The sequence below is a fragment of the Protopterus annectens genome, chromosome 11.part0 (genome assembly GCF_019279795.1).
Source record: "Protopterus annectens isolate FY-2018-M chromosome 11.part0, PAN1.0, whole genome shotgun sequence".
In the NCBI taxonomy this organism is placed as follows: Eukaryota; Metazoa; Chordata; order Ceratodontiformes; family Protopteridae; genus Protopterus; species Protopterus annectens.
In genome coordinates this window covers 1,098,716,016-1,098,733,084 of record NC_056745.1, presented here as the reverse complement: position 1 = coordinate 1,098,733,084, position 17,069 = coordinate 1,098,716,016, and the positions used below count along the sequence as shown (strand labels likewise).

Here is a 17,069-nt window from a genome sequence, read left to right as displayed (position 1 = left end):
TAAAAGCATGGGTTCTGTGCTAGGACACTGCAGTCTCACTACTATTATAAGAAAACAGAATAAGGAAAACAGCAGTCCATTATAAGTCTTAAATGAAAAATACAGTGGCCCCACACAACATCACAATGGTACACTCAGAGTTCCCTGCTGAAATGTATCTGTGACTCAGCCAAGACCTCAGGATGTGTTAGCAGCAGTCAAGCTTCTTTTGTTGTTTTTTATCAGAAAGGATGGTGTTTCAAAGAGTCAGTCTTGAATTTTAGCTTAGTTACAGAAGTGAGCACTCCGTGTCCTGTAATAGTGTGAAAGAAACAAAGGGAAGATGGAATGTCATTGTCAGGATGTGCTACCTGGTCTTGTTTCTACTTGCTAGGATGTAAAAAGAGTATGAGGTTACTGTCTAACTATACAAGTCCTGAAGCAATTAAGTTAATAACCAAAATGGATACCATAAAGGACAGTCTGAACAAGTGATGAGCACCGAATTCTGGTAAGGAAGGTGTCCTGTAACACTGGAATCATTCTTCAGTCACGATGCAGATATGAGTATTTTCTTATATTAGCAGGGCTTTTAGGGAGTGCAGTTACCCTCTACTCCTCATTTTTTCTAAAATATATCCCCCCATTCACCACCTGAAGCTTGTGATCATACAACTTGCTCCCCCACCCTTTCTGACCTCCTCCAGCACCTCAAAAACCCCTTTCTAGAGATCCATGGCATGCTCCTTTACCAGGAAAACAACCTGGCTTCTCAGAAAACAGACAGCAAGGATTCTCAAAGGAGAGATGTAATACAGTGGAAGTCATGGTCACAGCTCCTAAGTGCAGTAATGTGTAATAAAACCAAGCATATTGGAATGTCCCAGCTCTGTGATGTGAAACCCTAACTATGAACAGTAGCTCAGGCACTGCAGGAGGTGGGCAGAGAAGGGTGGAAGGTAGCACCATCTCAGTAATCTTGGGCAGGAGAAGTGCAGGGTCTACTGATGTGTCAATACCTGCTGCACTTACAAGTGCATGGTATACAATGCATGGGTAAGCAACATGTGCTTGGATATGCCAAGCAGCACTTGTGCATTAGACTTCATGGAACAAGTGTAAGAATATCCACACATATACACACACACACACACTGGAACATGCTGCTGGCTCACTCTTTTGTCAGTATGCATGTTAATTACTGGGAGAGAAGTTACGGCTAAATAAGAAAAAAAAAATGGCTACCTAAATTATGTCTTTATGTGATTGGTACTTCTCCCACTGGAATGAATGACCTGGCTGATCATAGGGCAACTAATGGTTAGCAGGACCAGGGAATAAAAAGAATGCTATAAATGTTCCATGGCACCTACCAGATGTCATGTAAGTAAAGGTTAAGCCCCCACTTATACCCTTCTCAAATAGGACAGATTGTCACTGGGCACTTCAACCTATCCCCTTCAGCTCTTTGAGCACCACAGACTCATTCCTAAACCTAGGTCGATGGGGGCACTAATGGTTGCCTCATCTCAAAATTATCAGGTCATCCAATGAAAACATCTATCTTGTGCAACTCCTGCTGTAGCTTCACTCATGTGATATTTCCTTTCTTATATTAAATTTCTGCAGCCCTATATTCCAGTCCCCATTTGATGACCTCACTAGTACGCTACAGTGGAACATGTGCACCAATATCAACTTGAGAAGCTGAGGGGTGTCACCTTTTAATCTTTGCCCTTGACTGCATCCCAGTATGCAACGTGACCAAGTAAACAATTAATCATGACTGTTTCCAGATGTGCAGACCCAAAGCACTGGTGGGAGATCAGCCAACAGAGTTTCAGGAGCAAAGATACCAAAAGTTCTCTAGTCTTCAGGAGACAGCAGTGCCACACACTCAATGCATGCCTCCCTTCTAAAATGAGAGAGAGAGAGAGAGAGCAAGCTGGCCCCTGCAACTACATCAGACCCTCCCTGATAATACTGGGAATGCTATTCAAATCTCAGTTGCTGGCAACACAGGCAGGAAATAAAGCCACTACAAAATAATTGTCATGATATTTCCAATGTACATTTGAACTTTACTAGTACGTACACAGATAATCTCTCAATTGCAAAATGTTTAAAAACTAATTTTGGACATTTGGTCAAAAACAAACACTTTATTGGTAAAGTTCACTGCAAAGAGGAACCTATCCTTCCCAATCATGTAACTGGATAATTTAGTTAGGGAGTGCAGCAAACTTATCCCACTCCAATCTCCACATCCCAGAAAATGATCAAATTTCATTCCCTTTTTAAACAAATGAAAAAAACACCACATGCACACACCAGACATGATTAACAGTCCTAGAACCAACCATATCATATGTCCAAACTGGTAAGACTAGAAACAACAAAGAAAATATTTCAACTGGCACTGTTTGTTTTTCCGGAGTGTCTTAAACTGCAGAATGATGGTATACATATATGGATATAACAAAAGTACAGTTGTGTACACTTACCATAAATGTAGATGTTTGCGTGTCTTCACTGTTGCAGTCATCACTGTAGGGTTCTTCCTGCTGGCAGGCAGCCCTCGGTCAGTCAGAATCCCAAAGTCTGGGTCCGGCGTTGGCTGTGAACGCATCTTCTCTGATGTCAGTGCGCCAGGGGTACAAAGCCTCCAGCAGACGCCATGTTCCCCAGTTTTTCTTGCCCTAGATGTCAGGTGCCCAAAAATAAAGGCTAACCATAGAACAAAACACTACAAAAGTATAACATACAACTTTCCCCATAACCTGCAGCAAATACACTTCAGAAGAAGGGAAAGGCAGAGAACAACACCAATAAAAGTATAAGAGGGGACAGGAGGGAGGGTAACCCAGACTGCAACAGTGAAGACACTCAAACATCTACATTTATGGTAAGTGTACACAACTGTACTATGTTCATCGTGTTTCACTGTTGCAGTCATCACTGTAGGGTTGAATCCCAAAGCTGAGAAATAGGGTGGTGGTTATAGAACAGAAGGGGCGGCTAGAAGGCCTTGCAAGACTGCAGAAGCAAAGCCTGCCCTAGATTTAGAGTAAAGAGGGAGATTATAGTGCTTAGAGAAAGTATGCAGTGAACTCAAGTGGCATCTTCCAAAATATCTTTGGTAGGAACTCCCCTGAGAAAGGCAGCTGAAGTAGCAGCAGCTCTGGTAGAGTGTGTCCTTATGCTACCAGGAATTTGCTTTCCATGATGAGAGTAACAAAATCTGATACCATGAGCAATCCATTTAGAAATGGTCTGTTTTGAAATAGCTTTGCCTTGAGAATTAGCTGCATAAGCAACAAACAGTTGTTCTGTTTTCCTGACATCCTTGGTTCTGTTCAGGTAAAAACGAAGCTGCCTATGTATTTCCAAAGAATGCAAGATCCTCTCCCCCTTATTTTGAGGATTAGGGAAAAAAGTTGGCAGGTGAATAGTTTGATTTAAAGCCACTTTAGAAACCACTTTAGGCATGAAAGTAGGGTTAGTCCTCAAAGAAACCCTGTCTTGATGAAAAATAATGTAAGGTTCCACAGCCATGAGTGCTTGTAACTCCGAGACTCTCCTGGCTGAAGTTAAAGCCAAAAGGATAGCAGTCTTCCATAATAAGTACTTTATATTGGATGTGGCAGCAGGCTCAAAAGATGGCTGAGTAAGCTTTTCCAGTACATAATTGAGGTCCCAAGCAGGAATGGGTGATCTCCTAGGGGTAATTGTTTGCCCCTCTGAGATATTGTTTAAGAAGTGGATGTGAAAAAATTGGTGGATCTGTGTTATAATGCACAGAAATAGCAGAGGCATGTATTTTTATGGAGGAAAAAGATAAGCCCATGTGCAACATCTCTGTTAGGTACAGTAAAATCAGAGGAATGTTTGGAATGAGAGGATCCGAATCCTGAGCTTGCATCCAGGTACAAAATCTCTTCCATTTTCCTGCATAAGATTTCCTAGTACTAGGCTTTATCAGTAACTGCCCCGGCTGTAAAAGTTCCCTGAAAGCCATGAGGGCATTCTGCACAGCTAACATCTCTTTTAAGTTGATGTGCAGGTGCATCTGATCCTCTGTCCATGAACTTTGCATGCCTTTTCCCTGCATATGGGCTCCCCATGCATAATCAGAGGCATCCGTGGTTATCACTTGGTAGGCTGGAGGTAGACTGAAGGCTTTCCCTTTGTTTTGAAGACATGCCGTGGCCCACCAAAGAAATTCTTTTTGTAGGCAAGGCAAGACTGCAATCATGGTTTCCAGACTGTGACAATGTTGGGACCATACGCTTTTTAGGTACCATTGTATCTTCCTCATATGCAGTCTTGCATATGGTATGAGCAGGATGCCATGTAACCCAAAGCCTGCCGAAATTTTCTTGCAGTTAGCTGAGACACTGACGCCAGGCTTTTGAAAGTTGAAGCCAGTTGCATTTGTTTTTCTGGTGTCAGGTATGCCATCTGGGCTGTAGTGTTTAAAATTGCACCCAGGAATTTTATCTGTTGAGTGGGTACCAAATTTGACTTTTTTAGGTTCACTGTGAATCCCAGGCACTTGAGTAGATTCTGAACAAATTCCAGGTGCTGGAGTAAAATGTCCTTGTTGCCTGCTTGAATAAGGCAGTCGTCCAAATAAGGGAAAATTTGAATTCCCTTGAGTCTGCAGTAAGCTACAACTGGTGCCAGGCACTTGGTAAAGACCCTGGGCGCAGTAGATAAGCCAAAGGGCAGCGCAGAGAATTGGTAATGCTTCGAGCCTGCCTTTAACCTGAGGTATCTTCTGCACTCCTATCTGATTGGAATGTGCAGGTAAGCCTCCTTTAAATCCAATGGCACCATCCATGCATTTTTTGCTCAACATTGGCAGGAGCTGCTGCAGAGTAAGCATCTTGAACTCTGGTATCTCCAGGAAAGTATTTAAGACTGACAGATCCAGGATGGGTCTCCAAGAATTTTCCTTTCTGGGAACTAGAAAGAGTCTCGAATAAAAACCTTGCCCCATCTCTGAATTTGGAACCAGTTCTACGGCCCTCATAGCCATGAGGGACCTCACCTGTTTTAATGCCTCTGCCCATTGATTTTTTTTGGCAGGTCTGGCCATCCATTTGGTTTTGGCAAGGTGTGAAAGTGGAATTTGTAACCTCTTAAAACTACATCCGGAACCCATTTGTCTTGGGTTATGCAAGTCCAATTTTGGTGAAAAAGAGAAAGTTTTCCTCCTAGAGGAGCTTCCAAAGGGAAGAGTCCTTGAGCCATGCATGGGGAGTCATTGTGCTGGTTTTCTATAAGGTTGTGACCTATCTTCTCCCCCCTTGGGGGTGGAAACACTCCACTGTCTAGGCCTGTATGAAGTCTGTGTTTGGGCCCTCCCTCTGGGGCATCTATATCTACCCCTCTGAGGCCTGTCCGAGCTGGGAAAGGACCAATTTTTAGCTGGCCAGTTTCTGCTGAATCTAGGAGGCTGAACTTGTAAAAAAATCTTTAACTGTTTGCATGGATTTTGCCTTATCCTCCATTTTCTTTAAAACCTCTTCAGCCTTAGGCCCAAACGAAACATTATGTTGAACAGGAGCATCCAGTAATTTTGCTTTTACCTGATAAGGCAAATTTTGTTCCTTTAACCAAGCATGCCTTCTAATGACCATGCCAGTGGCAGCCGCCCTGTAAGAGGCCTCCAAAGCATCAAAACCACAGTGTAAGGTATGTTTTCCCACTTGCTCAGTAGCATGCATCAAATCTTGTAATTCCTTATTATCTGCACAAGCAGAAATGGCCAACATTTTTTTGTTTCATAACAGACAAAAGGTATTGCTGATATTTCAACATATGAAATTGACAATGCAAAGCTCTAACAGACAAAGTTGCAGAAGTGTACACTTTTTTGCCCCATCTCTCCAAAGCTCTGGAATCCCTATCAGAAGGAATAGGGTTCTTAGCAGTGGCAGCCTTAACACCTTTAGGACCCTGAGAAATGATTTCTGGGTCAGCAGTAGGATTTTTAAATAGAAACTTGTGTGAGTCAGGAACCCTGTAATATCTATCAGGTTTAACAGGGGCCGGAGGAAAACAGTCAGGAGATAGATAAGATTCAGTAACATCATCCACAATATCCAAAACAGGAGGGATAGCAAGGGGCCTGTGTTGGGGAAGAAGGAAATCCCTAAACCTTCTCTTAGATTCAGAATACTCCAGCCTTTCCCAAAGAAAATGTTCCCTCATGTCATGTAAAGTCTCCCCAAAAGAGTAATCTTCAGGAGGAGAAGCTGAAAGAATGGAATCTTCAGCATCAGAATCCTCGTAAGGAGGGAAAGTGTAATCCTGTTCAGAGGAGGAAACTGAAGAGACAGAAACCTGATCAGACGATTCATAATTTAACTCTTGTCTTGGCCTTTTGTCTGGAGGGGGATGGTAGCCCCTAATCATAGTCAATAGGTCCTCAGCCATTTTAAGCGTTTGCTTTTGAGATTTATGTCCCGGATCAGAGGAGGCCTGGGCTTGAGTCTTTGCTTCAGAAGGAGTCTTTGCCTTTGCCTTTGTCTTTATCTGCAGCTGTGTAGGCCTGAAGACCCCCCCGGAAGCAGGTACCTGCACAGCGGCTCCGGACCCATCCGAGGAAGCATTGTCCGAAGGTCCAGCACCTTGAAGATCTGAAGGCCTCGTCGGCTCCTCGTGGGAGTAGGTATCGGCAAGCGGTTCTGAAATGGCGGACGACAGGGGCTGCGAAAGCGCCTCACTGACGATGGCTGAACTGGCAACTGGCTGTAGAAGAGAATCGTCTGATTTGGACCTCAGAGGCCTATTCTTATCCTTGCACCTTTTATGAATTCCGGTAGTCGGAAGCATGTCCGACGACATGTTATAATTAAATCTTCTCCCAAAATAATGAAAGGCAAAATCGTATCTCCTTTTAATAGTTCGTTGATTAAATCTAGCACAAAACCGACAACTAGCTATGTCGTGGTCAGGGCCTAGGCAAGGAATACAGTAAGAATGGAAATCCTTATGAGGTATTTGCTTCCCACATGAAATACAATTAGTAAATTTTTCTGACATCGGACTGGAGCAAGAAAAGAGTTTCCCCAACGGGGTACTTCGCTTTAAGAAGAAAATCTTCTGACTGAAGCACCAAAAGTAACAGGAGACAGCCGACCGGCACTTGCGAACTGCTTCTGCTTCGGGCACCGCGCAACAAGAAAGACTGGGGAACATGGTGTCGGCTGGAGGCTTTGTACCCCTGGTGCACTGACGTCAGGGAAGATGCGTTCACAGCCGACGCCGGACCCAGACTTTGGGATTCTGGCCAACCGAGGGCTGCCTGCCAGCAGGAAGAACCCTACAGTGATGACTGCAACAGTGAAACACGATGAACATCAGGGCCAACTCCAATTCACAGCAAGTTAAAAGGATATGTGTGGCTGAAAGCTTGCTTTTTAACCTCCTGTGAAACTGTTAATGTATACCTAAGAATGAAAAAAAAAAAAATATATATATATATATATATATATATATATATATATATATATATATATATAGAGAGAGAGAGTGTGTGTGTGTGTGTGTGATCAAACAAGGATGTTTATCAATTGTACATCTATATAATAAACACTTTCATCATCCATATAAGGAATCCTGTCATATATTAAACTCAGACTACAAGATTAAAAACATATCCAGTCTGAAGCAAACTGTACCTTTCTTTACAACCATGCTCACCCTTTATGCTCCCCTCAGCCTCTATACCATTTAACTTAACTTTTCTAAAATATACTTAATTAATTTGTTAATCTTTATTATCCTTAGTTAACTGACTTAGATCCTACCTCTTTTTATTAAATATTTTCTTACTGTATCTGTAGGAACTTCATCTCCATCTGTCATGTCTGTCATACATATTTGTACATTTTTTTCAATATTAGTATTTTAATTATTTGTAGATTTAAGCTTTAACAGACTTTCATATGAAGAATTGCCTGTCAGATTTGATATTTGGCTGTATGACCTGCTTTTGATTTGTTGAACCTGTCATTTGAAAATAAAATAAATAATTAAACATATGCATGTTTTGTTTGCACTCCACTTCTCAAAGAATTCCCAACTGGGATGTTTTTACACATTTTCGTCAGTCATCTTCCTCGGTTATCTGACAGCCTGATGGATATTTTGGACACAGATGCAGCAAGAAAGCCAAAGAAAATTCAGGGAAATGACTCATGATTCAAATACAAAATGACATCCTACGAAAAAAATACCTTAGAGGGTTGATATGAGAAGCAGCAATGCAAATATGGTCAATGTCTCATTGGCCAGCTGTTCTTCCTCCGTTGTGCGCTTACTTACGGTATCATTTTACATGTACTGCTACATTTGATACAGGTTGACACACACACAATAGCTTAAGAGGTAGATATTTTTGTTTTTACTCATGATTTATTCATTCTAATGTACAGTTAAAAATTTTCTAGAATTCAAAAAATGATAAACCATGTTTTTCACAAAAAGACGGATATTTTGTTGCAATTTGAGCTCCCGATTTCTAACAAGAGAACCACACATCGCTTTAAAAGTAACAAATTTGCAGCCACTTGACCCTTTCTCCATATTGAAATGCCGGCTCTACAGCCATGATCAAATGCCACCTGACCAAGGCTTCATAGGAGAAATCATTTTTGCACAAGGCTGCTGACAAATCTCAGAGCTTTATTGTCTTGGAGAACACCTTTTGAGCTTCATTCTCAAAATCACTTGTTGCTATAAATACTCTCAATGTTTTATTGGGCTCATGTATGCTTCACCACTTGCAATCATTCATATCAGTCATACAGGATAACAAAGTACATTACTTATTTAAATGTATTTATTTGAATATACTATGCATGCTCCCTAAAGCAACAGAAAAGGTGGCTCTAGTGTCAATATGACAGCTGCCCATGTTTGGGAAAGGACTCCAGTTAATGGGCATTAAAACGAGAACAAACAATAAATGGATAGTCAGACATTTAAGCTTGTAAAGCAGAGGTTTAATCACTCAAGAACTCTCCTCAATCCACTCTACTCACAGTTGTGTTGCAAGAGGCAGGCAGTAACTGGAAACTGGGGTCTTTGTGGAGCACTACATTGGGGAGGTGAACAGAATGACAATTATCTCACTTTGCTCTGGTGAGATACAAGCTCCGTGTGACAAAGCCAGACTTGAAGAGCTTCAAAGGAAGCAAGTGATGTTCAAGGGAGATGCGAACCTGTCTGTTGCTGTATACATCATGATAAAAAATACACATATAAAACAAACAGTAATGTTATGGAATATCCACTACAAATTAAGGCTGAGATTTCTAAAAGAGAGAGAGAGACACTATATAAAAGTTTTTAGGAGATGCACAGGGCATTAATGACACTACAGACTGTGCACATCAGCATTCCATAAGTCCTGCTATTTTGCAGGACCTCAAACACTGGATGATTATTACATTTCTTCTTTCCACCTTAGTGATGTAGCCAGGATTTCTAGAACTGTCCTCCAAGTTCCAGGCTGATGTTCTCTTCCTCTACAAATGTAGCAGTCAGAAATGTCTGATTTACATACCAAACCTCTGTTCTATAACATCCACCCACACAATTTCTACCATTTCCAGTGTCCCAGCCATTCATCTATTCTACACATTGTTTAGCTTACTGGGGGTCAATCTTATAATAAGATAAAGTAGTGTAGACAAGACTAACTTGTCCCCAACAACAGACTCCAGCCATTCCAGCAAGATCCCCAGACATTCCCATGGAAGCCAAGTAATATAGCCTCTGCTAGCATAGCCTGGGTTTGTCAAAGGACCACCTCTAGTGGGGTCTGCCTGCTAGAACTCCTACATGAAGTGCCAAGGAAGGAGCCTCACAAGTCATCATGTCTGACTCATCTCTGTCTGAAAAAGCAGTGGCTCCACACCAACATCTTGACAGACTGCCAAGCTAGTATCTCTGTCACAGACAGTGAGTTTAGCTCATTAACCCTGGAAAAGAATACAATGGTGGTATCTGAAGTCTCCTTTCAGTCACTACCACAAGCTCAGCTTAGGACTATAGTTAAGGATATGGATATCGATTAATGTTAAACGGAATGCTTCAATTGCACACTGAAAATCACAATGGCATGGGGTGAAGAAAATAACAAATGTCTCCAAATAAAAATGCAATCAGGATTTGCAGGCAGAAATGAGAGCAATGTGGAAGAAAGATATCCAGACAGTTCCAATAGTAGTAAGAGGAATGGGTCTTACAAAAAAGAATCTACAATCATATGTAGATATGTTACCAATACATAAAAACCCATATGAATTGCAGGAGGAGTCATTACTGGGCACATTGCGGGTGCTACGAAGAGCACTTCTGGCTGACATCAAAGATTGAAACAATACTAATTTCATGAACTTTAATCATACTCTAACTTAGGAATGGGTTCCATTCCTGTCATGGTATTAGAAACTCAAAAGACTTGGAGAAATTAAAAAAAAATGCCCAAATTTAACAATGCTGATCTTCTAATAACACTCCTAAAAATCAACAATAGGAAAACTATAGTTAACAGCAATTTATATACCACCAGGAAATAACACTGATACTGTTGAAAGTACCCTGTACTGGATGTCCCACCTCAAAAAAACTTCAGGGAGACACTCAATGTTAGACTGGATTCTTACAAACAAACCAGACAAACTGACAAAAGTAGGCTGCCCCTCAGATAGCATAAGTGACCACATACCAACATATGCTATTAGAACTCACTATAACCTAAATAAACACATTATCTATAATCACATACAAAATACAATCAATTTTAGCAAATATATTTTCAATGAAACACAAACAATATAACTGGAATGTACTTAGAATAATGCCGCTACATACTGCTGTAGAACACTAACATATTCTTACAGACCCTAAATAAATCATCACCAGTACATAATAAGAGAGTAAAGTCCAACCCCACACCATGGCTGACAAGAAAGAAAAAAAAATCATGACAAAAGGGATAAAGCCTGGAAAAAATGGTATAAAAATAGATGTCTTCCAGCAATTTAGACATCTTAGAAACCTTGCAAAACTGCACATCAAACAGGATAAGCAAAGATATTATACCAATATACAAGACTAAAACATCCAAAACTTTTTTGGTCATCACTAAATAAACTACTCCACCTTGGGAAGACCACCACTCCCTCTCCAAAAACAAACGATACGACAAACTCTATACACCCACAGTTTAATTCCTACTTTATACAATCAGTATTCTCTCTCTTGGACACCAATACATCCCCCCCCCCTCTCTCTACCCTTGCTCAATCAAAGCCACTCACAGCTCTTCAGTTTTAGTCCAGTACCTACCTCGCTCGTAAGGAAGTTGACTCAAACTAAAAAGTACTTCCACAGCTGTAGACCAACTACCATAAGACTACCTAAAAATGGTCTGCAGAAGTCCCTGTGTCCATACTAAACAATAGGTTCACAACAGAAAGATATGTCCCGTTACTGTGGTAAACATTCGACATGTAATCACTGCACAAAGGTGGCACATCTACAAAGTTTAATAATTACATACAGATAGAGATTCTCTCCCCCTCTCCAAAATATTAGAGAAATCCATTTATATGCAGCTGATGCAATACCTAACTTCAAGTAACCTGCTCTCAGAAACACATCATGGCTTTAGGCCCCAGCACAGCATCACTACTGCTCTGCTACATTTTACTAATATAATAAACCAACACAAACAATGGTCTGCTTGTGTCCACTATGTTCTTAAGCCTGCAACAAATACCACTGAGACCAACGTTAAAGGCCAGACCTCTATGTAGGTAAAGTAGCTGTATTTAAGAAAATGTATTTTAATAATGTGTGTTTATATTGCACAAAGTATATAAAAAATATACATTTTAGGATTTTCTTTGAACTTTTAGTTATTTTGCGGTTACTATACAGCTTTAATATTTTATAGTAATGGAATATATATAGTCATGTGATGAATTGTTGTCATGTGATACATTCAGCAATGTTTGAAAGTATTGCTGTTTTTTATGCACCTGAAGAAGCAGATGTGAAAGCGCTTGTGCCTGATTAAAGTTTTATAACCTGGAGCCTATCCTGTGTCGTCCTATTGTTTTTGGATGTTTTTAAACTTGTCAAAGGCATTTGATACTGTCTCGCACCAGCAATTGCTCGTTTAACTCTCAACTGGACTTTCACAAAACTCCTTGTTGTGATTTCTTAGTTACCTGTCTGGAAGGCAACAAGCAGTTTAAATGGCAAGAAACTTACTCATCCTTTCAACCAGTTACTTACATGTGTCCTTCGGGGCTCCATCCTGGGTCTTCACCTATTTAATATAGTTATTAATGACCTCGACACATCCACTCACCATGCTAGTTTAGTTCAGTATGCAGACAACTCAACATTAATATGTGCAACCTCAACAGTAAGTAAGTTCCTAGACATAACCCAAAAATCTTTCTCCTCTGTAGAAATCTGTCTCAAAGAATAAAACCTCCTATTCAACCCCAAGAAAACCAAGTTAATGCTTTTTAACTAAAATGTTGCCAAAATCAAAAGCAATTTTTTTTTTACCATAAAGTTTGCAAATAATACTGTCATTGAAACTCTAAGTCACAGTAAACTTGTAGGTGTTATAATAGACCACAATCTCAAATCTGACCAGCATATACTGCACACCATTAAATCTATACACCAAAAACTAGGCTCCCTTTACAGGATCAATGGATTCCTTACAGATACCACAAGAAAATCTCTAGCCACCACCTTCTTACTGCCAACTCTCTTACATGCCTCTCCTATCCCAACAAACTTACATGATACTGAAAAAAAAGAAGCTTGCCTCCTGCTACAATAAAATAATTAAATTTGCAACCAATTTCCCTCATAGGACCCACCATTGTCATAGCTTAAAGCAATTAAATTAGCTTGAACTACACAAGTACTTAACATATTCACAACTAGCTACAGCACAAACTCATTCAACATCCAGAAAAATTCCCCTGCACTGCATAACTTATTACTGACCTACTGTCCAGCAAGGGACCCCCATTCTAGTAACAAATTCGTATTACCTACAAATAAGTCAAATAATGTTGCAGGAGACTTGCTCTACTCCCAATACATTGCTAAACTCTGGAATAGTATCTGCACACAAATAAAACTCTCCGACAAACTCAGTACTTTTAAACCACTGCTTAAACAACGTTTTAACCAGGCCTGATCCTGCACATACTTATCACCAGAGTGACACTCTGTATTCACCAGATGATTTCTCCAAATACTCTCCTTAAACAGAAAACACTCAACCTCTCACTGAAATTTTATACATAACTGCTGCCTGTACAATCTATTAACTTGCATGTGGGCTTTCTCTTTAGTAACTTCCACCTCTGTAAAATCTTAAAATGTATAAATGTAAACAGAAATTTAACTACTCTGTGCTTAACTGGAACTTGGTATAATGCAATGTAAGCAAATGGAGCTTTTCTCCCCTGGCCTTCACTGAAAATGGGTATTACTCAGTCAGGCTTCCCTGGTAAAGAAAGAAAAACAAATGCATATCCATGCTGAATTAACAACAGCTCTATGAAGAATACAACACACTGTTCAGAAAACAAGAAAAACAGCATAGAATGAAATATTGTTCAGTCCTTACACAATGCAAGTGAATGGCAAGGAAAATGTGCCTCACTGGGAAACATTCCCTCTTGAAGCCATGTAGATCTCCTGCCCAGATGTTAGGACAATGCCACATTTCAAGTAAGTGAGAGGCACCATTTGTAATTGTTGCCAGGTCAGCTGTTACTGAACTTAACATGAGGTCCTCTACTAAAAGTGATACGGTGGTTTACAGCTGGATGCAGTGAAGCAAGGTATTCCGATTACATCTAACATTTAGCAGCCCTGCTGTCTAACAAAGCCCATTCCAATTGTCTCTATTGCTTTGATCATCTATAAACCCATGCACCAGCTATGGCATTCTATCCTCAGTATGTACACTCATTAAACATCTCACTTATCACATAATATCTCTCATCTACAGATCCACAACTGTCAGCTTAACAATTACGTAACACTGTTCCATTATCCACTCAAAATGGCACTTAAAAACAACTATATCCATTACCCGAATCTTCTTCACACACCAGGGACATACCATAATCATCACACCAGGCACATCAGCTATATCTACACTTGTACAAAAGTTAATCCAGTGGAAATCCAAACAGCAAACAGTAGAACAAAGAACCGCTGAACACATGAACTGCTAATCTATACCAAAGTGTTCTTGGTCTAGACTAGCAGTTTGTGTGTTCCAGTGGTTCTTTGCTCTACTACTACATCTACACTTGTCATGCCAAGCAGGTTTATCCCACTGCAACTGTCACTTCAACATTACACTCATATCACCACCTACACGGCCACATTTGTTGCACCATAATCACCATCAACGCAATCACACTTGTCAGTTTAAGCAGAACACCACAAGCATGGCACAGTTGTAATATTCACATGCTTATAGATCTCTATATAAAATATCCATCAAACAACTGTCACCTGCAAGATGAGCTGTAAGAAATAATATGGACACGTGACTGTTGTCATTTCCCTGAAGGCCTCTAGCTCCTTAATCTATGTCATTATGCATGCATTACTAAACAACAAGAAAGGTTGCACTTCTCAGTGCAGCTGGTATAACAAGTAACCTTGCTGCCCTGTTAACTGTAAAATAAGCAGCAACTGAATCCCTTCCAGATGCAAACAGGTGAAAGGTCATTATATTTAGCTCCTCACCACCACCCTACCACCAGAGGTTGTGTTTTCTTCAGCAGATAACCGAAGAAAAACACATCACATTTACAAAAGGTGGAGAAATAAACCGAAAGTCTGCATATCTCAAAAAAATCAGTTTGCAGTGTATAACCATCAATAATAGGCTCCTTCAAGACACTATACCATGCATATAATTATAAATATATAACAATATTATAAAAACATTGTTTATTTGCTTGAAGGAAATCCGTATGCAAGTGGTTATTAACATTTTAGAAAAGGCATACCAATGAATGCAAAAATACTGCTTACTTTTTAGGTATGCAGAGGGCTGCCTCCCAAATAAAGGATATTATTCATCCGAAGGTTTTGCAGAAAGCAACAGGTAAATGTGTTAAAACATAAGTCAGAATTGTAAACCTAAGAATATAATGCAGAATCATTTTCTTCCTTCATCCATATTTGAAACATAAATTAAGTCTGTCCATGGAAGCAATTTAATTAAATTTGGAATTCCAAGCATCCTTTTCAGATTTCTCTGATAGGGCATGTTATTGCAATGGTAGCACTCAAAATGGAACAGAACTAATACTAAAAGCAAGGGATATCATGATGTATGCCATGAGAAGAATATTTATCCTGGAGAACTTTCATTAAGAATACTCGCACATAATTAACTTCCAGATCAAGAAGAAACAGACTTGCAAGCCCATAAACACAAACAAACACACAAAGGAAGAAAAGGGGGTTTTACAGCCTAATGCTTTTTGAAAAGCCACTCATTTCCATGCTGTATTAATGCATTACTCTCCAATTATAATTGCCTCATTCATAAAAAGAACAAAAGAAAAATAAAGAATTACCTTAAAGCTGTCATTTTTAATGCTGTGCATGAATCACATTTTGCTATAATCCATTTATTCCTCCACCAAAACTCTGCAATCATTTGGCCCTGGGCCAGCACAATGGAACAAATAAAAAATGGCTAAACATTGGAATCAGCAATACAGTACAAACCCAATCACAATGAGTACTGTGCACTTAACGGAGGAGCAAATGCTTTCAGTGACCAGACTCCACAGAGAAGGTGATTGACGTCAAGAAAAGGTTATCAGAAGATTACAGTCACCTAAGTAGCTTTTGGCTTCAGACAGCCTTCTAAAACACTGCTCAGTGCTAATCAAGGTTCTATTGCAGTAGGAGGGACCAATCCTTGCTTTCCAGAGGAAAAGGCAGTCGTGTGAGTGGCACTGCTAGCAAACATTACAGCTGCATGCTAGGAAGGCTGATTGCCAAGGCAACCACTGCAAACAAAAAAAATGGAGGAGTCCCATATCCTGTTCCTAAAGAGCTGTGTGGGGCTCCATAACGCACACTCTGAAGGCAGCCATGGATAGATATCATAGTACTAAATCAGAAGTGTGCGTTTTATTTTTTTCCTACACCACGTTCTGCAAACTATGCAAATAAAAACTAAATACAGCTGCAAACAATGATCTCCCACCCCGCCCCAACCCCCCCCCAAAAAAAATGAAAAAAAGGTTCTAAACAAAGCAGAAAGCATGAACAGTGTATTTTTGACACAATAAAAGAGATGACAGTTGCAGTAATACACCGAAGAACTGTGATCTCTTTTGTAGTTTGTCTGCAAAATGATGGCAGTTCTAGGATTAGCTTGCATCTCTGTGTTCATCTGCATTTTTTTCCCTGCCAAAAAAAAAAAACTCAAAATAAAACTATAAAGAAATAGATTTTACACACACACACACACACACACACAAGCAAGGTAAAGACTGGTCAGCATGAGCTGACCACAATAGTTTAGCTTGCACTTGTACTTTAGACTAAGTTTTTTTATTTCGACTTTCAGCACCAGTTTACTCAGCTTGCTAGATCCAACAAGAACCCCATCTTTGTTTTTAAACTATTTATTAATCATTCAAGAGTCATTACTTATAGATGTCATTGGAGGAGTATGCTGACGGTTTCTGACATGACTCACATGGAGAAGCAGTCTATGTTGCCAGATGTTGCAGGAATCAAACTTAGGTCTATGATATTTAGGTAGTCTAACTCATTGAGCTAATCCACTATGTATTACACTGCACCAATTATAGCATGTTAGGGCTCAGTCGGATACTTTAGTGTCTCTGTTTATAGTGGTAATTGCCTACAAGAATCTCCTTCCTCCCAAAGTGTAGTAAACTCAGAGTTGACCAAAACAAAAGAGTAGATACAGGCACACACATACATCTTGCACGAAAGGTGGAAAGGCAAAAAAA

General features: G+C 40.0%; 1 protein-coding gene across 1 annotated transcript in view; it reads right to left on the bottom strand.

Moving 5' to 3' along the window:
- EPS8 (epidermal growth factor receptor pathway substrate 8) overlaps positions 1-15,990 on the bottom strand; it is a 2,217,981-nt gene extending 2,201,991 nt beyond the window's left edge. The window contains exon 1 of the mRNA XM_044087279.1: positions 15,651-15,990. The gene's annotated coding sequence lies outside the window, so the exon portion shown is untranslated. The remainder of the gene's footprint in view (positions 1-15,650) is intronic.
- Positions 15,991-17,069: the final 1,079 nt, after the last annotated feature.